Source organism: Macrobrachium rosenbergii, chromosome 2 (assembly GCF_040412425.1).
Source record: "Macrobrachium rosenbergii isolate ZJJX-2024 chromosome 2, ASM4041242v1, whole genome shotgun sequence".
NCBI classification, from domain to species: Eukaryota; Metazoa; Arthropoda; class Malacostraca; order Decapoda; family Palaemonidae; genus Macrobrachium; species Macrobrachium rosenbergii.
Genome location: NC_089742.1, coordinates 34,514,582 through 34,536,752, shown reverse-complemented (window position 1 = coordinate 34,536,752; position 22,171 = coordinate 34,514,582). Strand labels below are relative to the sequence as shown.

Genomic DNA, 22,171 nt, shown 5'->3' with positions numbered 1-22,171 from the left:
TCGAAAAGGTCTAATAACAAAAAGGTTTCATGTTACTGAACCAAACAAAACCACTAGTGCGAAAGTAAACACTCACAATGTGAACTAATTCCAAGTTTGTATCTCAGAATAATCACAGTCAACTCACTATTAAGCACAATAACTCTACGGAACTCACCTATCCAACAAAAAAAAATTCTATCCAAACACTAAAAGGTATCATATCTCGTAAAAGACATGAAAGTTCTACTCTGGTTAGCAAATATTTCGCAACACCTAACTAATTCTCAACAAAATAACAATTGACGTAATGGCAATCGCTCCCATGATCTCAACAACTACAACTACTCACAACACAGCTCCCTTCATTTAAAAAAAAAGAAAAAAAAAAATCCAAATACTCAAACACGATCTCCCAACCGAAAAAAAGATCAGACTTGTTCGGTCCGATATACTAAATACCTCCCCAAGAAAAAAAATCCTAAACAACAAAGATATTGCGTCAGATGATAAAATACATCATAACACAACAACACACTAACACACGGGTCAAATCTCGTATGAAATTAGCCCATGTCTCAATTCCTAAAATCATTCGAAAACAAATGATTAAGAACTTCAACATCCAAAATGAACAAGAGACAAAAAAATAAAAAATATCATATATATACAAACATTAACCCATTTATCCCTAACTATATCTAACTATATATACAAACGTTCCATTACATCCCAACTTTCTTTAACTTCGAAATATGGGTCAATTTCGTCACTCCAGTGTTTACATCTTTAACTACAAATCTATTCCCTCTTTTGATCTCTACGATCTCAAAAGGTCCGTGGAACTTCGGACTTAATTTATAATTCAGATAATTCCGAACATTCACTTTAACAAACACTCTATCACCCATTGAAAAAGCTACTCCCCTCGATTTCGCGTTACTTTTCTCTACCATTGCACGCGAACTAAGTTCAAGTTCTTTACTGATACGTGCAAATCTTTTTCTCTCGCTGTATTTATCAACGAAGTGACCGTAACATCACCCTGAACACACTCTGGTAACAAATCAAAGGTCCTTTCAACTTGTATCCATAAAAAGCTTCTGCTGGAGATATCTTAATTGTGTCATTCATCATAGTATTGATACTATATCGCACTTCATCCAAAGATCTGTCCCAATGTGTATCGGAACCTCCCACCGTCATGCGCAAAGCTTCGACATTACTTTCCGATTCGCCCTCTCACACAACCCATTCGCTTCAGGTCTATACGGGATTATAGATACTTTCTTTATTCCCAACAAATTAGCAAGACCGTCTAAAGTCTTATTAATAAACTCCTACCATTGTCTGTGATCAGACATTCTGGAACACCATATCGACAAATTATCCCCTTTTAAAAAACGCTTATAGCAACTTCCTCAGCTGATTTGTATTTCAGTGGGAAAATCTCGACAAAGCGAGTCAACTCATCAACAACTACTAATAAATGTCTATAACCATAAGCGGACTCTGAGAAGTTACCCAGAATATCCATATGCACTCTCTGAAACGGCCTATGTGGTATGGGATATGAACCCAAACGACACGACACTGTCGTCGCTGGCTTATTCGCATTGCAAATAGCACACTTCTTCAAAGGCTTCTACTGCGGAAAACATATTTTTCCAAAAGAACTTTGACCTGACGTTTTCATACGTCTTGTCCACACCCAAATGAGGAGAACCAAATTTACAATGTACAATGTCTAGAACTTGTGGTACTAGACTCTCTGGCACGATGATTTGTGTAATCTCACCCATGCTTCGAGTACTTCATGTAAGTTATACTTCTAACTTTTCTCACCAATAAATTATTCTCCAACTCTAGACCAGAAAAAGGCAACTTATACCCTTTCTTCGGTGAAACTCCTCAAGAAATGCCTTAGCATCTGACAACAATTTATCTTCATCTTGCTTTTGTTCCAGCAAGCCTATGTCCCAAGTGACATTTTCAACCGTAATATAAACACTGCGTTACTCTCACTATCACGAATAACAATCTCTCCCAGAGACTGTGACTCACTATTTCTCCCCGAAGTATGCACTGTAGGAACGTGTATGTCCTCTACATGCGATCTCTCAGAATTACTAATATCAGAGACATTAGACACCAAATATTTACTCTCTTCTCACACAGGATTCGGTGTGTATTTCCTCATCCTCGACCTGGAAAATATCTGCTCAATGCATCTGCAACTACATTATGCTTACCTTCAATGTATTTGAGGTTTGCATCAAAATCTCTCAATGTTAGGAACCAACGTACTCTCTTGGGCGACAAATTTGGCTTATTAAAAGCTCTAACAACGGTTGATGATCTGTAAAAATCTCAACTTTATTTCCCAACAACAACATCTTAAAATGAACAAGGCTAGAGACGACTGCGAAAGCCTCCTTGTCCACAACTGACATCAGCCTTTCGTTACTACCACGTGTTTTGAACTTTCTGCTATAAAAGCAATTGGGTGTAATTTCCTCAAATTTCTGCATCAAACACGCACCTATACCTTCCTGACTCGCGTCAGTCACTAAGGTGAACGGTTGACTAAAATCTGAAACTTCAAAACTGGTGGGTTCACCAAAGCGTTCTAAGCTTCTCAAAAGCTAATTGTTGACTATCACCCAAACAAACTTAACGTCTTCTCGTAACAAATCTGTCAATGGAGACGCTTATTGTAGAAAAATTCCGCACAAAACGGCGAAAGAAACCCGACATACCTAGGAACGAACGAATCTGTTTCCTGGTTTTGGGAACTGAAAATTCACAATGGCTTTAACTTTCTCATCATTCACTCTAACTCCTCTTTGGAGATAACATGTCCTAAATAGACAATTTTCCTCTTCAGAAACTCACATTTCAATAATTTGACCTTTAACCCAGCGAACCGTAATCGCTTGAGGACTTCTTTTAACACCTTTAGATGTTCTTCAATTGTATCTGTGCATATGAGAATGTCATCCATGTACACAAACACCGACTTTCCTAACAAGCCATGAAGTACTGTGTTAACCAGTCTAGTAAATGTTATTGGGGACCCTTGTAATCCAAAAGGCATCCTATTAAACTCGTAATGTCCCTTTGGTACCGAAATGCTGTATATTTACGGCTACTCTCACAAAGGGGAACTTGTAAAACCCTTGCATAAGATCTATAGATGAATATATATTCTTGCCACCGATCTCAACAAACAAATCAGGCAAACAAGCTACCGGATATCTATCTGGGCATGTTTTTCATTCAATTTACGAAAATCTACACAAACTCTGATACTACCGTCTTTCTTCGGAACTGCAAGCAAAGGAAAATTAAACGGAGAATTGGACGGTCTAATAATGCCTTCCGACTCCACTTCTGAACTTCTTTTTCTACTTCTTCCTGATCTTAAAAGGAATTCGATATGCTGGAATATATATGGGATTTTGTAATTTTTCTAGGCGGATTGAATGTTCTAAAACATCTGTAACTCCTAATTTATCTCCTTCAAAGCAATGATATCTAGATATTCTTTCAACACTTTCTACTTTTATCTGAATACTCAGGATAATCAACTTTAGCCATGTTCATGCAGAACCTGACTTCAGGAACTGTTGCTCCTCGTTAGGAAACATATTCCCGTCTCCACAAAAACTCACTAATTTATGCTCTTCATTAAACTCTTCAAAATCAATTACATAAGTACTTTGTGATATCTTTTTACTGAGTCTGATAGCTAACTAATTCTACTGAAGTCACGCCTGCGACTGAAATTTCATTCACTGACACCGTACTCACAACGTCTTTGAATTTCTCGGTTCCTCAACAACGCATTACACTTGAGAATGAAATTCTTCTCTTTCAGCGACACTTTAACCAATGTAGGAACTCGCGGTTGCAATTCAACATCTTCCAACAAAAATCCTTTGAAAGATCTCTATGGAATATTTTCACTCTCTAATGAATGTTACACATGTCTCAGACTGTGTCTTAGGTTTTCACAAGTTTTTTTCCTGTATATATGGAACAAAACAACCTGACTCACCTATTGTAATCCCCCTGAACTCCTGTAAGAATGTTGATGTTATGTCGCATACAAGAAGGGTGTCCTAGCAAACCATTTTCACCTAAGGCTAACCCTTCTATGACCAAAAATGGTTCTACTATTGTCTTTCCGCCGATACAAAGCGTAAGAAATGACGTAGAACCTAAAATATTCAGTTTCCTCGCTTGTACATCACACACTGTCTCACTAGAAGGGACTAATTTGCACTCTGAAACCTCAGTGAAAAAGGTCAGCATTTACTAAATTAACTGAGCTACCAGAATCAATGAAATAAAAATTTCATTGCCATTAGAGAATCCACGTACAATCGGCCTAGGTTCTAGTGACTCTAAGACCTGATTAGTCATTATCCTGTGTCCGTTTTCGAACTTATCTTGTGAAAATTCTGCTGTTCCTTTGTGTATCTAGAACTTGCATCATGTGGAATTCTCCTGTCATATCTAGAAAAAACCTCCCGGGACTTCCCTGAATAAAATCTCTATTCTTCGTGGCTGGGCAAAATCTCATCCATGATCTGGAAGATTTGCAAATTGAACAATATCTCACTCTGCAATTTGATTTACTTTATGTCCTAGTTTATCACAATTAAAACAACGTATCGTTGTGACTGATCTCTCTGAATTTTCTTCGATTCTACTCGTGTACGGCATGTCTTCGCTGTTGCATCATTTCCCGAATGCGAGGGACTATCATCACTTGGTTTGTGAAACCGCAGTCGACATTTTTGCACCCTCCTGTACAAAACTACTGTCCAGTGTCGGGCATTTTGCTAGATTTTTTGTTAATCTGTAAACAAAGAGGATTGTCTGTATCCTGATGAATTTCTCTTATCAAACTATCTACAATTACATCTGGGACCGACGTTAAAAGTGCTAAAGTGTAACAATCTTTCAAAATTATCTAAGGAGATATTATTTCCAGTTACCCATGGAGAACCTGTTATAGATTTCTTTAACTCCTACTGCATCAAATAAGTTCGCACTGTATGTGACTAGTGAATCATGCCCTTCTTTATTTTGAGAAACTCTCATGAAATTCCGAACTGCGATTCACGCTGAACTCCGCCATAAGTAGCCGCTCGTAGAAATTTGCAGTTCATTCCAAGTTTACACCTTCTGAACCCGAATCTTGCGTGCTCGTTTCCCAATATCTCCTTTATCTAAATCCAGAAATGATTTAGCCTCTGTTAAAGCTTCTTCAGCGCTATTCGTAATTTTCTTGGAATTCAGATAATTGTTCACTGACTCAATGAAAGTTTATATTTTGGGTTGGCTTCGTCAACTAACCCTTTAAATTATAATTCGCACTAACGTTCATATTTTTATGCACCACATTGATTGGGATGTGCTTGCTGCATCGTCCGCATTTTGTGAGTAATCACACGCCCTGAGCGTAACAACATAAAAAGAAACCAAAAAGAACACTAGAGAAAGGTAAAAGTTACCCCTCTAAAAAGAAGAACAGAAAACGGTTCTCGCGAACTTACGAGAATGGGGGTACTTTTACCGAATTTGAAACAGGAAAACGGAGCACCCATCTCTCTACTTAACAGAAACAGAGCTTCAGCCAGCAAAAAGACGACACCCACTGAAGACAGTTGAATCAGCACTTTGCATAATTAACTCTAAACAACCACTATTCACACTTATTCGGGTATTTTGTTAACTCCCAAAATTGCTCTCTACAGATCATCCAGATCTATTTCACAACTCCCCACTCCCAGTACTCGAATAGAGACGGAAAAAAAAAGTTCCCAGTATACCCACGTAATCCGACCTACTCGAAACTCGCTATCTAAGACTGGGAGGGGGTAACCACCATGACGCCACGCCCAGTCGCTTGGGTATCAACGTTATCAATTAGTCTATTAGCAATCTCCCTCTTTCGTCACCATTAAAGACATTAAAATCAAATGAGCTGCCGCCTTTCATTCAGACACCGCTGCCACCATTTAATTCTGTAACAAGGACAGAATTAACACTTTTTGAAAGTGTATAACGCCTCCACGATCTTTCTTCAGGAAAAGGCGATGAAGGTTCGCTCACCCATAACACTCCTGCATCCTCTTTTTCTCCTCCTCCTCTCTCTCTCTCACTCTCTCTCTCGTCTCTCTCTCTCTCTCTCTCTCTCTCTCTCTCTCTGAAGTTCACCCACCCGAATCTCACTCATTCTCACTCAAAGCAATTAAATGGACTATTTAAAGAAACGCAATAGTTTCTACAAAAATAGGTTTATTATTCAAATAACCCAACAAGAAAATGAATAAACAAAGCAAAGATTAAAATGCATAATAAATGAAATATCGAGTCAGATAACTAAACTCTGAACTGCCAAACACTTCTGATTAAAGAAGTCTCACTGGCTAATAGCCTGAAAAAATATCCAAACTCACACATACTCCCCAAATCAATAACAAAGTCATGTCAAAAACAGTCTACCACATGTTATTCGAACCAGTCCACACTGTCCACAGACATCTGTCCGGAAGAATTAAAACATGATAGAAAACTCCCAAAAATATATGAAATGCAAAACACAATAACGGAAAGTAAATGCATAGCCAAGATATGGCAAACGTAACATAAAAAAACAATAATATAAAAAGGTATGAATATTCATATTAAATCTCCCACACCAGTTCAAAAGTTCATAATGATCAGAAAATCATGGTAAAAATCACAAGTTCAATTTTCCTCCCATAAAAACAGAGATTTCAAACTCTACCTTATCTGCTGATTTCAAAGCCTGGATCCTCTCCAAAGCTACGTCTAGACAACTGCAGTTCTATCGTTAATGAACGATCAAACTCACTTTTAGGCAGATTTGGCGTAATCTAGATCAAATTAACGCACGTACTCACGAAATACATAACACTTCGGAGATCACCTGACTGCCAATATTGCTGAGGTTCTCACGCTGATAGCTGAGGAATCAAACTATTTGCTGAACACAAAGATTTTACAACTGACGGCTCTGTCAGTACCATCTCACTCCAAAAAATTCTTCCATCACATCTTAAAGCATTGAAGCTATGAAATGCATATATGTGTCCTTTAAAATTGTAGCAGCCATATTTTCTGAAATACATTATTAGCACTTAGAAAATATTTGAAAGGCTATTAACTATCAGGATAGAATAAATAAATACCGACATATATATCAGCAAATACATATACAGTACATAAATATAACCAACATTTCAGTCCCAAGAAGGAAATAGTGCAAGGTACTTTGAGGCAGTATTATAGAGGTGGAGATGGGACCAATAGACTGAGAAGAAAGATCAAGGCAACTCATGACACTAAGCAAAATACTGAGAGGGAGGGAGACTGCTGAAACACAGTGTAATCAAGTATGGGTGATGGAAGACAGGTTAAAAAATCTGTTACATTGAACGACTACCTAAGAAACAAGCAAGAAAAGGTTAGCAAGCATCCAGAAATTGGGGCAAAGAGGGTACTGAGTAAGTGTTGGAACTTTATCATGATATTAGAACTTGCATGAATATAGTGGTAGAAACAGACAGAGAATTTGAGATAAAGAATGGTGTCCATCACAGATCACCACAGGGCCTATCACCAATAATCATAGTCAAAGAGGAAGTAACAGAGAAATGAAGAAAAGGCGATCTCTAAGAACTTCTGTATGCAGATGTCCTGGTGAGGTAGAGAAGAAGGTCTTACAATAATGCTTGAAGACTGGAAGACTGGAAAGGAGAGCCGAGGAATGAACATCAAAGCAAGCAATGTTGGAAGACTGGAAAGGAGAGCTGAGGAATGAACATCAAAACAAGGAAGACTGGAAAGGAGAGCTGAGGAATGAACATCAAAACAAGTAATACTGGAAAACTGGAAATAAATGTGATATATAAAGTTTAAAAATATTTCAATTTGAATACAATATTTTTGGGAGTTTTGCCCTCTATTTGATGACTGATTTTGTTTTAACGTTTACTGATATAACTGCATTTTTATAAAAAAAATCCACAAAAAAACAGCATTTAAGTTAAAATCAGTTTCAAAAACAGCCTAAAATGGGAAATTGAATGTAAAAAAATGAACATCAAAACAAGCAATACTGGAAGACTGGAAAGGAGACCCAAGGAATGAACATCAAAGCAAGCAATATTCAAAGCAAGCAATACTCAAAGCAAGCAATACTGGAAAACTGGAAAGGAGACCCAAGGAATGAACATCAAAGCAAGCAATACTCAAAACAAGCAATACTGGAAAACTGGAAAGGAGAGCTGAGCAATGAACATCAAAGCAAGCAATACTCAAAGCAAGCAATACTGGAAAACTGGAAAGGAGAGCTGAGCAATGAACATCAAAGCAAGCAATACTCAAAACAAGCAATACTGGAAAACTGAAGAGAGCTGAGCAATGAACATCAAAGCAAGCAATACTCAAAACAAGCAATACTGGAAAACTGGAAAGGAGAGCTGAGCAATGAACATCAAAGCAAGCAATACTGGAAAACTGGAAAGGAGAGCTGAGCATTGAACATCAAAGCAAGCAATACTCAAAGCAAGCAATACTGGAAAACTGGAAAGGAGACCCAAGGAATAAACATCAAAGCAAGCAATACTCAAAACAAGCAATACTGGAAAACTGGAAAGGAGACCCAAGGAATGAACACCAAAGCAAGCAATACTCAAAACAAGCAATACTGGAAAACTGGAAAGGAGAGCTGAGCAATGAACATCAAAGCAAGCAATACTCAAAACAAGCAATACTGGAAAACTGGAAAGGAGAGCTGAGCATTGAACATCAAAGCAAGCAATACTCAAAGCAAGCAATACTGGAAAACTGGAAAGGAGACCGGAAAACTGGAAGGAACATCAAAAGCAAGCAATACTCAAAACAAGCAATACTGGAAAACTGGAAAGGAGACCCAAGGAATCAAACACAAGCAATACTCAGGCTAAAACAAGCAATACTGGAAAACTGAAAGAAGAGCTGAGCAATGAACATCAAAGGAAGCAATACTGGAAAACTGGAACTGAGACCCTGGAAAGGACATCAGCAAGCAATACTCAAAACAAGCAATGCTGAAAACTGGAAAGGAGAGCAATGAATGAAAACATCAAAGCAAAGCAATACCTCAAAATAAGCAATGCTGGAAAACTGGAAAAACAGCTGAGCAAAGCAATACTCAAACAAGCAATACTGGAAAACTGGAAAGGAGAGCTGAGGAATGAACATCAAAGCAAGCAATACTCAAACAAGCAATACTGAAAACTGAAAGAAAGGAGAATGAACATCAAAGAAACAAGAATACTCAAAACAACAATACTGGAAAACTGGAAAGGAGACCCAAGGAATGAACATCAAAGCAAGCAATACTCAAAACAAGCAATGCTGGAAAACTGGAAAGGAGACCCAAGGAATGAACATCAAAGCAAGCAATACTCAAAACAAGCAATACTGGAAAACTGGAAAGGAGAGCTGAGCAATGAATATCAAAGCAAGCAATAGGCTGAGGAAAATGCAATACTCAAAAACTGGAAAGGAGACCCAAGGAATAAACATCAGCAAGCAATACTCAAAGCAAGCAATACTGGAAAACTGGAAAGGAGACCCAAGGAATGAACATCAAAGCAAGCAATACTCAAAACAAGCAATACTGGAAAACTGGAAAGGAGAGCCAAGGAATAAACATCAAAGCCAGCAATACTCAAAGCAAGCAATACTGGAAAACTGGAAAGGAGACCCAAGGAATGAACATCAAAGCAAGCAATACTCAAAACAAGCAATACTGGAAAACTGGAAAGGAGAGCTGAGCAATGAACATCAAAGCAAGCAATACTCAAAACAAGCAATACTGGAAAACTGGAAAGGAGAGCTGAGGAATGAACATCAAAGCAAGCAATACTCAAAACAAGCAATACTGGAAAACTGGAAAGGAGACCAAGGAATAAAACATCAAAGCAAGCAATACTCAAAACAAGCAATACTGGAAAACTGGAAAGGAGACCAAGGCTGAATGAACATCAGCAAAGCAATACTCAAAACAAGCAATGCTGGAAAACTGAAAGGAGACCCAAGGAATGAACATCAAAGCAAGCAATACTCAAAACAAGCAATACTGGAAAACTGGAAGGAGAGCTGAGCAATGAACATCAAAGGAAGCAATGCTAAAAACAAGCAATACTGGAAAACTGGAAAGGAGAGCTGAGCAATGAACATCAAAGCAAGCAATACTCAAAACAAGCAATACTGAAAACTGGAAAGGAGACCTGGAATAAACATCAAAGCAAGCAATACTCAAACAAGCAATACTGGAAAACTGGAAAGGAGACCCAAGGAATAAAACACCAAAGCAATACTCAAAACAAGCAATACTGGAAAACTGGAAAGGAGCTGAGCAATGAACATCAAAGCAAGCAATACTCAAACAACAATACTGGAAAAACTGGAAAGGAGACTTGAGGAATGAACATCAAAGCAAGCAATACTCAAAACAAGCAATACTGGAAAAACTGGAAAGGAGAGCTGAAGAATGAACATCAAAGCAAGCAATACTCAAAACAAGCAATACTGGAAAACTGGAAAGGACCCTGAGAGGAATGAACATCAAAGCAAGCAATACTAAAACAAGCAATACTGGAAAACTGGAAAGGAGGCTGGGAGCAACAACATCAAAGCAATGAAAACTCAAAGCAAGCTGAGTAATGAACATCAACCCTTTAAAACTGAAATCAAAATCAAGCAAGCAATACTGAAAACTGGAAAGAGACCCAAGGAATGAACATCAAAAAGCAAAGCAATACTCAAACAAGCAATACTGGAAACTCAAAAAGGAGACCCAAGGAATGAACATCAAAGCAAGCAATACTCAAAACAAGCAATACTGGAAAACTGGAAAGGAGAGCTGAGCAATGAACATCAAAGCAAGCAATACTGGAAAACTGGAAAGGAGAGCTGAGCAATGAATATCAAAGCAAGCAATACTGGAAAACTGGAAAGGAGACCCAAGGAATGAACATCAAAGCAAGCAATACTCAAAACAAGCAATGCTGGAAAACTGGAAAGGAGACCCAAATGAATGAACAACATCAAACAAGTAATACTCAAAACAAGCAATGCTGGAAAACTGGAAAGGAGACCCAATGAATGAACATCAAAGCAAGCAAGCAACTCAAAACAAGCAATGCTGAAAACTGGAAAGGAGAGCTGAGCAATAGGAATATCAAAGCAAGCAACCAAAATAAGCAATGCTGGAAACTGCGAGAGCTGAACAATGAATATCAAAGCAAGCAATACCTAAACAAGCAATACTGGAAACTGGAAAGGAGACCAAAGGAATGAACATCAAAATAATCAATAACTCAAAACAAGCAATGCTGGAAAACTGGAAAGGAGACCCAAGGAATGAATATCAAAACAACAATACTCAAAACAAGCAATGCTGGAAAACTGGAAAGGAGACCCAAGGAATGAACATCAAAGCAATGAATACTCAAAACAACAATACTGGAAAACTGGAAAGGAGAGCTGAGGATGAACATCAAAGCAAGCAATACTCTAAACAAGCAATACTGGAAAACTGGAAAGGAGAGCTGAGGAATGAACATCAAAGCAAGCAATACTCTAAACAAGCAATACTGGAAAACTGGAAAGGAGAGCTGAGGAATGAACATCAAAGCAAGCAATACTCTAAACAAGCAATACTGGAAAACTGGAAAGGAGAGCTGAGGGATGAACATCAAAGCAAGCAATACTCAAAGCAAGCAATACTGGAAAACTGGAAAGGAGACCCAAGGAATGAACATCAAAGCAAGCAATACTCAAAACAAGCAATACTGGAAAAACTGAAAGGAGAGCTGAGCAATGAACATCAAAGCAAGCAATACTCAAACAAGCAATACTTGAAAACTGGAAAGGAGCTGAGCAATGAACATCAAAGCAAAGCAATACTGGAAAACTGGAAAGGAGAGCTGAGCAATGAACATCAAAGCAAAGCAATACTGAAAACTGAAAGCAGAGCTGAAAACTGAACATCAAAGCAAGCAATACTCAAAACAAGCAATACTGGAAAACTGGAAAGGAGACCCAAGGAATGAACATCAAAGCAAGCAATACTGGAAGACTGGAAAGGAGACCCAAGGAATGAACATCAAAGCAAGCAATACTCAAAGCAAGCAATACTGGAAAACTGGAAAGGAGACCCAAGGAATGAACATCAAAACAAGCAATACTGGAAGACTGGAAAGGAGACCCAAGGAATGAACATCAAAGCAAGCAATACTCAAAGCAAGCAATACTGGAAAACTGGAAAGGAGACCCAAGGAATGAACATCAAAACAAGCAATAGTCAAAACAAGCAATACTGGAAGACTGGAAAGGAGACCCAAGGAATGAGCATCAAGCAAGCAAAACTTAGTTTACAACGAAGAGAGACAATGCTAAGGTCAAGGCATGGTCTGAAGCTTCACTGGGAATTCTAACTGAAGGAGCGCTAAGTATAAGAAAATGGAGAAAGCTCTTCAAACATCTAACCTTTTATGAGGAAAACCTGATGTAAGAATGTGACTGAAGATAAGTAAGATGTGCAAAATACAGACATGGAAATCACTCCAATGTAACTATTCCTAGGAGAGACATACTGTACTTATGATCCTAGAATTCACCTCAAGTAAACCCATACTGGATGTATAAGCTGAGCCGCAGTACAAAATAGACCGTACTAAAGATTCTCAACAGTATCCCTTCATCCACAAGAGCACAGCTACAGCTCTCTCTCTCTCTTATTCTCTTACTCAAGAAAAATGAGAGAAGTCCAAGGGTAATTCAATCACATTATTACAATGGATGGATGGTACTTGTGTGCGTGTCTTTGAGGTTCTATAAGCAATGCCTCTAATATCCTCCAACAAAGAAAATTCAGTCCGATTTCATTCAAATGTGCCCCCTTGAAAACTTGTATAACTTGAAGGTGGATTATGATTTGGATGAACAATTTCTATCTTCAATTAACCTGTAATGAAAAAAAAATAAGTATAAATTTCATATTGCAATACAACCATAGTCATTTTAATTCCACACAACAATAAAAAACTTAATTGCAATGAGGACTAGTCCCTTCAAAATATCTTAAAACCTCACACACTTCTCAACTTTAACTAAACTGGTACTTTACAGAAAAAATAAGTACATTATGTTTTTGCATGATCAGATATCAGGGAGTTTCTATATAGCCACCAAAGGGTACTGCAGGTGTTATACAACACTGCATGTTGGGAGTCTAAACTCTCTCTGCATGATAGAAAATATGTATCACTTCAATTTACCCAAAGAGTTAGGTTATGTAAAGACAAGGTAACATTCAGTTGCGTAAACTGAAAAACTATTATCTTCTTTTGTGCTAGCACCAGATAAGGGGAGACAAACCAAGATCTTGAATGATTTGTCAACAATTACAAAGAGACACTTAAGTACTGATGAGCAATACCACTCTCTGTCTCTGGGGTCACCAATTCCCTATGTCAAGCATTACTCTTGAACTCTGATTACATATCAGATATGCAACAATCAGTGAGGATGTGATGAGAGTGCACTCTCCTAATATCTAGGTATTGCTCGAATTCTAACAAGACACAGTAACAAACCTTATAAGTATACAACCTCAGTATACCATGACAGGAACTTCAATTAACTGTTGTGGAAGGCTACAGCAACCTCCAACGTTTGAGAACATGTTTATGCAGTGACCTACCTACATGGGAACACTGAACTCAACAGCCAAGTTAAAATATCATCACAAACAAAAGCATGTACACCTGCACACAAATGCACCAAATAAATGATATTAGGGATGCTGACCACTAACAACACGCAACTTTAAGATACAATGACATACAAAAATGAACAAGAGTTCTATAATGTATACAGTATGCTGTCGTTTATTCTCAAGACCAGTAACCTTGTACTCTGTAAAGACTAAAAGTAACAAGGTCTGAAGACACCAACCTTGAAAACATCAGATATGACCAAAGCCTAGATTTAAAATAAAATTACTTTCATCTACTGGTCACTTTTGGAACTCTGAATAAGACAGAATAAATAGCCTGCATCACCTGAGACACTTAAATATAACTAGAATTACTCCTCCAAGTCTGGACCGCCTACCTTCTTGGATTTGGAAGTGGCTTACTGAATTTAAGGCCCTCAAAAGACTGGGCCATTCAACCAGCATATAAGCTAGCTTAGGCTAATGGACTTCTGCCAACTAGTGGTTTAGACGCAGGAAAACGAACTCAGACCAACTTGGATTAAGTAACAATAGTTATCATTAACTGGTATACAAAGTCACAACCTCCAGAATTCTCTTTACACATAGCCTAATCCCTGAGTCACAACTCCCTCTGTATCACCACAAAGCGTAAACACAGTTTAGGATCTCAAGTCATGGGTAGGGTCTTTGCAATGGCCTCAGCCTTCATTTGAAATATTTGAACAAAAACTACCAACATTCACTGTGCCATTTTGTTATCGACGGTATTTTTGAATAAATGTACAGCATAATTATGGGAAGGTGGTTGTGACTTTGAAATTTGACGAAATATGAAACAAGGACAGTATCAGAAATGAAGGTGTTAACGCACACAGATAGCTGCTTAAAACCAGTTTTTTTTACATCACAACTACTGTATGTAACTTCATGTATCCTACAACATACTATTGATCATGATCATACAGGAGGTATATATATATACCTATGTACTTCAACATCACACAAACCACACCAAAAGTGAATGCTAGAACACACACAAAAACAGAAGGACAAAAGATTCTAGAGAAGGAAGGTAAACACAAAACTCCACAGATGATTTGTATACATGTGCAACTAAAGTAAACAGCCTCATTCTGTTTTGGACACTGTAATCGAGGTGTCTTTGTCTTGGTGATAAGTCACTTTTTGTATATCACTATGTCACATACATAACAATACATAAAATACTTAATACTGCAGTTCATAACTGTGATTCATATTAAAATTAACCGCACACTAAAGTAATCCATTATATGAAACCACAGAGCAGAAAGATTTAAGATACTAGAAAAGAGGACAATTTGGCCTCCTCAAGTCCCTGTTTTTCAGAAGCTCAGCAGTACATTTTGGCATTGTAACAAACTTTGAACACAACGACTGCACTCACGTTTGAAATAACTGTACACTGTCAATCAAAACTGATCCTTTGCATAAACAGTTGGACTCCCACAGTCAATGTTGTCACAGGTCACACCATACCTGAAATTCCAGGGGTAGAAAGGGTTCAGTCATTTAAATAAAAGTGCAATTTAGAGTAACCTTCAAAATCAACAACTGCAGAGAACAATGGCTTTAGTTTAGTTTGTAATGTAAAACTGACTCTAAGCAAATAACTATGTACAAATCATCAAAGTGTTTCACCAAGACCACAGAGACATTTTGAGACTCATAAGACTCCTTCATAAAAATGCCTTCTGAATGAGAACTAGAGAAACTAACATGAGCAAAAAGCCAAAAGAAGTTGGACAGCTCATATATGGAAGGGAACGATCAACAGAAGTTAGGAGAAGCCTCCACACGTAAATAAATCAACAAGAGAATTAAGTATTACAGATTCAACCAGAATACATGGAAACAAATGCCTATTCAAATTTGGCAGACATTATTTACGTTTAGGACAAGTCTGAAAGGCCATTAACAAACAGGATAGATATCCTACGAGAACAGATGTAATGGAAATTAATAAATACCAACATATACCATCAGCAAATACATATACAGTACATAAATATAACCAACATTTCAGCAGTACTCAAGAAGTGAAATAGTATACACTGAGGCAGTGTTATAGAGGAGATGGGACCAATAGACTGAGAAGAAAGATCAAGGCAACTCATGACACTCACAAAATACAGAGGAGGAGGAAGACTGCTGAAAAAAACAATACATTTAAGTATGGGTGATGGAAGAAAGGTTAAAATATTGATAAAAATGAACGACTACATAGCAGAAACAAGAAATGGGAGTTACTAGTATATGTTGGTATGGGTTCGAGAAAGCGCTTGCAAGCATCAAGCCCTAGGGAATAGCTGAGGGTGCATCTACACTACAGTAAATCATATCATAAACATTATTATTATTATAATTATTATTATAATAATAGTATTATTCAAAAGATGAAACCTATTTATATGCAACAAACCCACAGGGGCCACTGACTTGAAATTCAAGGTTCCAAAGAACATGGTATTCATTAGGAAGAAGTAAAACGGGGTAAATGGAAGTACAAAAGGAAGAGATCCCACTTATTAAAAGAGAAAAAACAAATCAATATGTCACAAACAAGTTGAAAACAAGTTAACGACCGTAAATGAGAGAATGAACCTTGGGGCAAGTGTTGCGTAAGAGTATTAAGTGCTGGTTAAAATTACCGATAAGTCGTCGACTTGTTTACAACCTGTTTGTGATTTGTGTATGATAATTTGCTTTACTTCCGTAAACAAGGAACGTCTTCAACTTCCAGTGTTTAGGAAAATGGTATTCAGAGGGACGTGAGAAATTCATAAGAGCAAATATAATCAGCAGCCACACCTTAAAAGATTAAACCTATGCTTACCAAACGTATATGTTATCAAGGACTTAGAATTTCAGATTTCGTCTTTTTTTTTATTTATGTAAGATGACGACACATCTCTCAACTAGTAAGTCATGAGAGGTTGAAATTCCTTTTTGTCTACTCAAAAAAATTCTTTCTTATTATCTTCAATTCTGATCAAGTAATTGATAAACTTTAGCTCTGAAGTCTGATGCAGTCACTGGTTGAATGATTTGACGACGAGAATTATATCACGTCAGTAAAAAGGATATTATCATAAAACTACGTTTTGCAGATGACGATCGATTTTTAATATCATGGACCAGAATGTAAGTTACTTATTCCCGTTGCGGGAAATAGTGGTATTCACACAGGGACAAATCGACTTTACACTTGTGAAAAAAAAAGGTTTAAAAGTCAATTGTAATTTCCTTAGTTTCCGCAAAATAAGTAATCTCTCGCAAAAAGTGAAACCATAAAAAGACGTGAAAAAATGATTCTATAAAAAGGCATGAAAAAATGAATCCATAAAAGGACACGAAAGAATTATTAGATAAAAAGGCATGAAAAAATTATTCCATAAAAAGGCATGAAAAATGATTCCATAAAAGGACATGAAAGAATTGTTAGATAAAAAGGCATGAAAAAATTTTTACATAAAAATGCGTGAAAAAATGATTCCATAAGAAGACATGAAAGAATTATTAGATAAAAAGGCATGAAAAAATTTTTCCGTAAAAAGGCGTGAAAACATATTCCATAAGAAGACATGAAAAAAACATTCCATAATAAGGCATGGCAAAAATTATTCCATAAAATGGCATGACAAAATTATTCCATAAAATGACATGACAAAATTATTCCACGAAAAGGCATGACAAAAATAATTCCATAAAATGACATGACGAAATTATTAGATAAAAAGGCATGAAAAAATGATTCCACACAAAAAGGCACGAATAAATTGTTCCATAAAAAAGCATGAAAAATGTATCTCATAATGACATGAAAAATGATTAGATAAAACGGCAAGAAAGCATTATCCATAAAAAATGCTTGAGAAACTTATCATCAATCATCTCGGGAATAAATGATAAATTTCAGCTTAGGTTCACATTCTTATGGTTCACTTACCATGTCTTAATACAACGGTGATGACGAAAAATTCCACTAAAAACCTCGTTCGCTTTATCAGACATATTCCATGATAATTATATTCTATTATATATGGTGCATTCAGGCACGGATTGTTTTGAGAATCGCATACTCATTTGATTTCTTAAAATGCAAGTTTGTGGTCAGATTGTATAGTCGTTGTTCATTCTTATGCTCATAGACTTAACATGCACTTCAGTAATGGCTGTATTTCACTTGATATTCTCTTTACCTGGATATATCACAGTATTTTTTTCCCTGTTTGGTAAATACACCGATACCAGTAAATATAACATCTGTACAATGTAAGCCAGCCCCCTTAACGCCCAGCACCCCACCCCCCCAATTCCAAATTGGCAAGCATAATCTTGGCAGTAAAACCTATACTCTTTTCAGATAATCTATTAAACACTTATGTTTCTATTATCTCTCTCTTGGCTTTTCGACTAAATTTGTAATCCCATTAAAAACATAAAATCTCTCTCTCCCTCTCTCTCTCCATACACACACACACCCTTAAGCACACAAACTCACATTTATAAAGAAAATTTCTTTTACGTGTCTGATATGAAAGTGTATTTATAACAGCTAAAGCGATTTATGGAGGCCAGATAGCCAAAGGTGGCAATGCTGAAAGCATCTCTTTAACTAACGCGTTCGAGGACCGCAATCCACCTAGTCGTTTGTTGCTCATCGCGAAGCCCACCTTTAGCAAACTTTTCCTTAAACATAAACAACTTATTTTTTAATTAGGTAATCTTGCTAAGAAGCAATCTTACAAACAAAACAAACCATCAGGACGGTTTTTAATTCATATTCATTACTGATGCGTTATCTATGCCCCGTTGTTTGTGATTGTTGTTATGTAATGCGTTAATTTTCTTTATTTTCTTATGGTTTTTCTCTAATCTTTACTTTACCTTGAACTCAGACATGCTAAGACTTCAACAGTCATCCTGGAAATCTAATTTATTTTCCCGTGGGCTAACGCAACGTCCGGAAAACCTGTATTTTAACACGAAATTAACATCATACCTTTATAAAAATCATTGTTTAACCACCTATTGTTTCCACAACTCTACACTGCATTCAATGCCTGAATAAACGATTTATGAGGAGGGATATAATCTTACCATTTTTATTTTCTGTCACCGGTGGAACGTTGTGTTTGAGTGCTTATAGAAATCACAGAGAATCACAATTCAACTCCAGTGACGAATTCTCGGCTTGGCAATGACAGCAGTAACTCCTGGACTGAGAGAGAAAGAAGCCTTAGTGCTATCTTATCGCAGATTATCGTGTTTTGTTAACACTGCTGCCTAGTACCCTAGTCCTTCTTCTTCTTTTTCTTCTTCTTCTTCTTTACAGGAAGGTGAAGCGGTCACCTTGGTAACGGCGTGGGAATTGATACTGGGAAGTTGCAACAATGGGAAGTTTCAACTTATATATGTGACAATTGGTACGGGGAAGACTAAACTTATATGTTACATTTAATACCGGGAAGTTTAAACTTATATGTGGCAAATGATATTGGAAAGTTTTAACTTATATGTAACAATTGATACCGGGAAGTTTAAACTTATATGTGTCAATTGACATTGGAAAGTTTTAACTTATATGTGACAATTGATACCGGGAAGTTTAAACTTATATGTGACAATTGATACCGGGAAGTTTAAACTTATATGTGGCAATTGATACCAGGAAGTTTAAACCTATATGTGACAATTGATATTGGAAAGTTTTAACTTATATGTGACAATTGATACCGGGAAGTTTAAACTTATATGTGACAATTGATACCGAGAAGTTTAAACTTATATGTGACAATTGATACCGGGAAGCTTAAACTTATATGTGACAACTGATACCGAAGAGTTTAAACTTATATGTGGCAATTGATACCGGGAAGCTTAAACTTATATGTGACAAATGATACTGGGAAGCTTAAACTTATATGTGACAATTGATACCGGGAAGCTTAAACTTATATGTGACAATTGATACCGAGGATGTTTAAACTTATATGTGATAATTGATACCGGGAAGTTTAAACTTATATGTGACAGTTAATACTAGGAAGTTTAAACTAATATCTGCCAACTTAAACTGAGAAGTTTGAACTAATATCAGAAAACTGATACCGGGAAGTTTAAACCTATGTGTGACAATTTTATACTAGGAAGTCTAAATTTATATGTAATGATCTATAAAGACTATATAAGAGACCACTGTTCATTGTTTTCTTCTTTTTATTCTATTACTGTTTCTCACTTTCTATTTGTTTACTTAATTTTTTTGATACTTGACAATTTCCAACTACTTTGTCTTTCTCTGCTCTCGTCTCTTCACTTCTGTGCAATTTGCTCAGCGGAAGATTGCCAGAGAAGTTAATTATTTAAAACCTCGGCCACGCCCTAGGAATAATGATTTTTTTTCAAATCCAACCAATCAGAACGGCGCTCTGACCTAGATGAAGCTGTTCTTTACCGTTCCAACTTCCGAAATGGAAGCAGGTGACAAGTATTTTTTTTTTATTTACCGTGTTAAAACACGTGACGAATTCGACGCCGTAGGAACGCCTATGTACTAAGACCTGCTTACATGTGTAAATTTCTGTTGTTTATTGTAAAAATTTGCTCAAGAGCCATCAGACACCTTACCTCAATGCGACCCGGTTCTAGCGCTTTCAAGACCAGCCCCAAACCACTCGAAGAAGGTTCAAAAGAAAAAGGACGAAACCTAACGATTTTAATCTCAGGTGATTTCGAATAAGGCAAGAGTTCATCTATATTTTTAAATAAATTAATATGACGAAACTTCAGAATTTAAACCTACCACCGTTGGGGGTTAGCCTAGGCCAATCCGGGCGTTCGACGTTCAATGGTTTTGGGAGGGGCAGTTCCAGGTAAGGAAGATAAAGTCTGGTCAGGCCAGGGCCCTAAGCGCTAGGAAATCTTTGGCCCAAGGCAGACCTTGGTTATTTTGATTAAGTCGTAGCCAGTGCCGGGCCGCATGTTCGAACGGAAAGCTAGTCCCACTGATCTGTATTTTTCCGCTATGGTCAAAATTATAGAACGATTCCTGTGGTGCCATCCATAATATTTCATAAACATGCATTAATTTACGGTTTTCTGGCTCCTGACCGGCTTTTTTGCATCCCTCCACATAAGCTAAGAATGCAAAATTGCAAGCCAAGGCCGTAAGTCGGTAGCCTAACGGTACCGTTGCTAATATCGTGTCGACCAAGCTGTACTAAGAACGCACGTTTCGTGGAGTTTACCGATTTTTTTTATTTGTTTTCGTTGGCCTAACTTGCTCTCGTTTATCTGAAAAGGTTAAAAAAAAAAAAAAACTGAATAATAAGCTGGAGATATTAGACTCGTTACCCACTAAAGTGAAGCATTTTCTTTGAGGTAGGTACGCCGCCATAGTAGAAAATGGGAAACTTAACATAAACGCGTCATCACTAACATATAATCCATTACTTTTAGCAAATAGATAATCTCTTATCAAAAACATGACTTACAAAATAATATGCATGGCTACGTGACTTCAATATATTTAATATAAACAAATTTATGCAAATAAGCACATAAATATTCATATCTGAACGAGTAAATAGCCAATTTGTACGCCTTCGTCAGTTAGGTCTTCAATATTTTCTTTTATTTTCGACGCAAGGGTTATCCTATTTTCTTTTCTTGCCCATTAGAGACGAACTTAAGCACCATAAATCACAAGAGTGTAGAGCTAAAAAATCAAGAGCAACTGGATTTACAAAGTGGGGACCTTAATCAGAGACATACATTGCAAAATGTAGCTTTCTTACCTAGAGAACAACTGAGGGATCCATCAAAAACTTGCATGTGTCGAATAGTCTCATGGCAAAGGACTGCAGTCTATTTTTTTTTTTTACCTGACGGTAAATATCGACAGTCGATATCACTAAAACTAATCCTTGTTAGCATCCACCATTGGTTACAATAATATTTGCTGTCGATGTTTAACGTCGGCTCAAAAAATATATAAAAAAATGATTGCAAAGACAACAGGCTTTACAAAGATGTGGCAGCTTTGTTAAATGAAAATCTGCCACAGAAAGTATGGAAAGAAGAAATTGTCGTTCCTTCTTTCAATAAATCTTCAGCTGAAAACCCTTATGGATCTAATCAACAGACTATATATAAACCCAGGAGGTCTCCAAAGGGAAATCAGCCTGCAAAGAGAGACAAGTTACAGGAAAAAAAAACGATAAATGAATAAATATCAGGGGATGGAAAATGAAACCGATACACCTGAAGTTAAGAGACGTCAGCAGACACCAGGAATGAATTTACTCTTCGCTTAAACATTTGGAGATCAGA

At 37.0% G+C, this 22,171-nt stretch overlaps 1 protein-coding gene across 1 annotated transcript in view; it reads right to left on the bottom strand.

Moving 5' to 3' along the window:
• LOC136844967 (uncharacterized) overlaps nucleotides 1-19,058 on the bottom strand; it is a 31,879-nt gene extending 12,821 nt beyond the window's left edge. Inside the window, exon 1 of the mRNA XM_067114419.1 lies at nucleotides 18,938-19,058. The gene's annotated coding sequence lies outside the window, so the exon portion shown is untranslated. The remainder of the gene's footprint in view (nucleotides 1-18,937) is intronic.
• Between the last annotated feature and the right edge of the window lie 3,113 nt (nucleotides 19,059-22,171).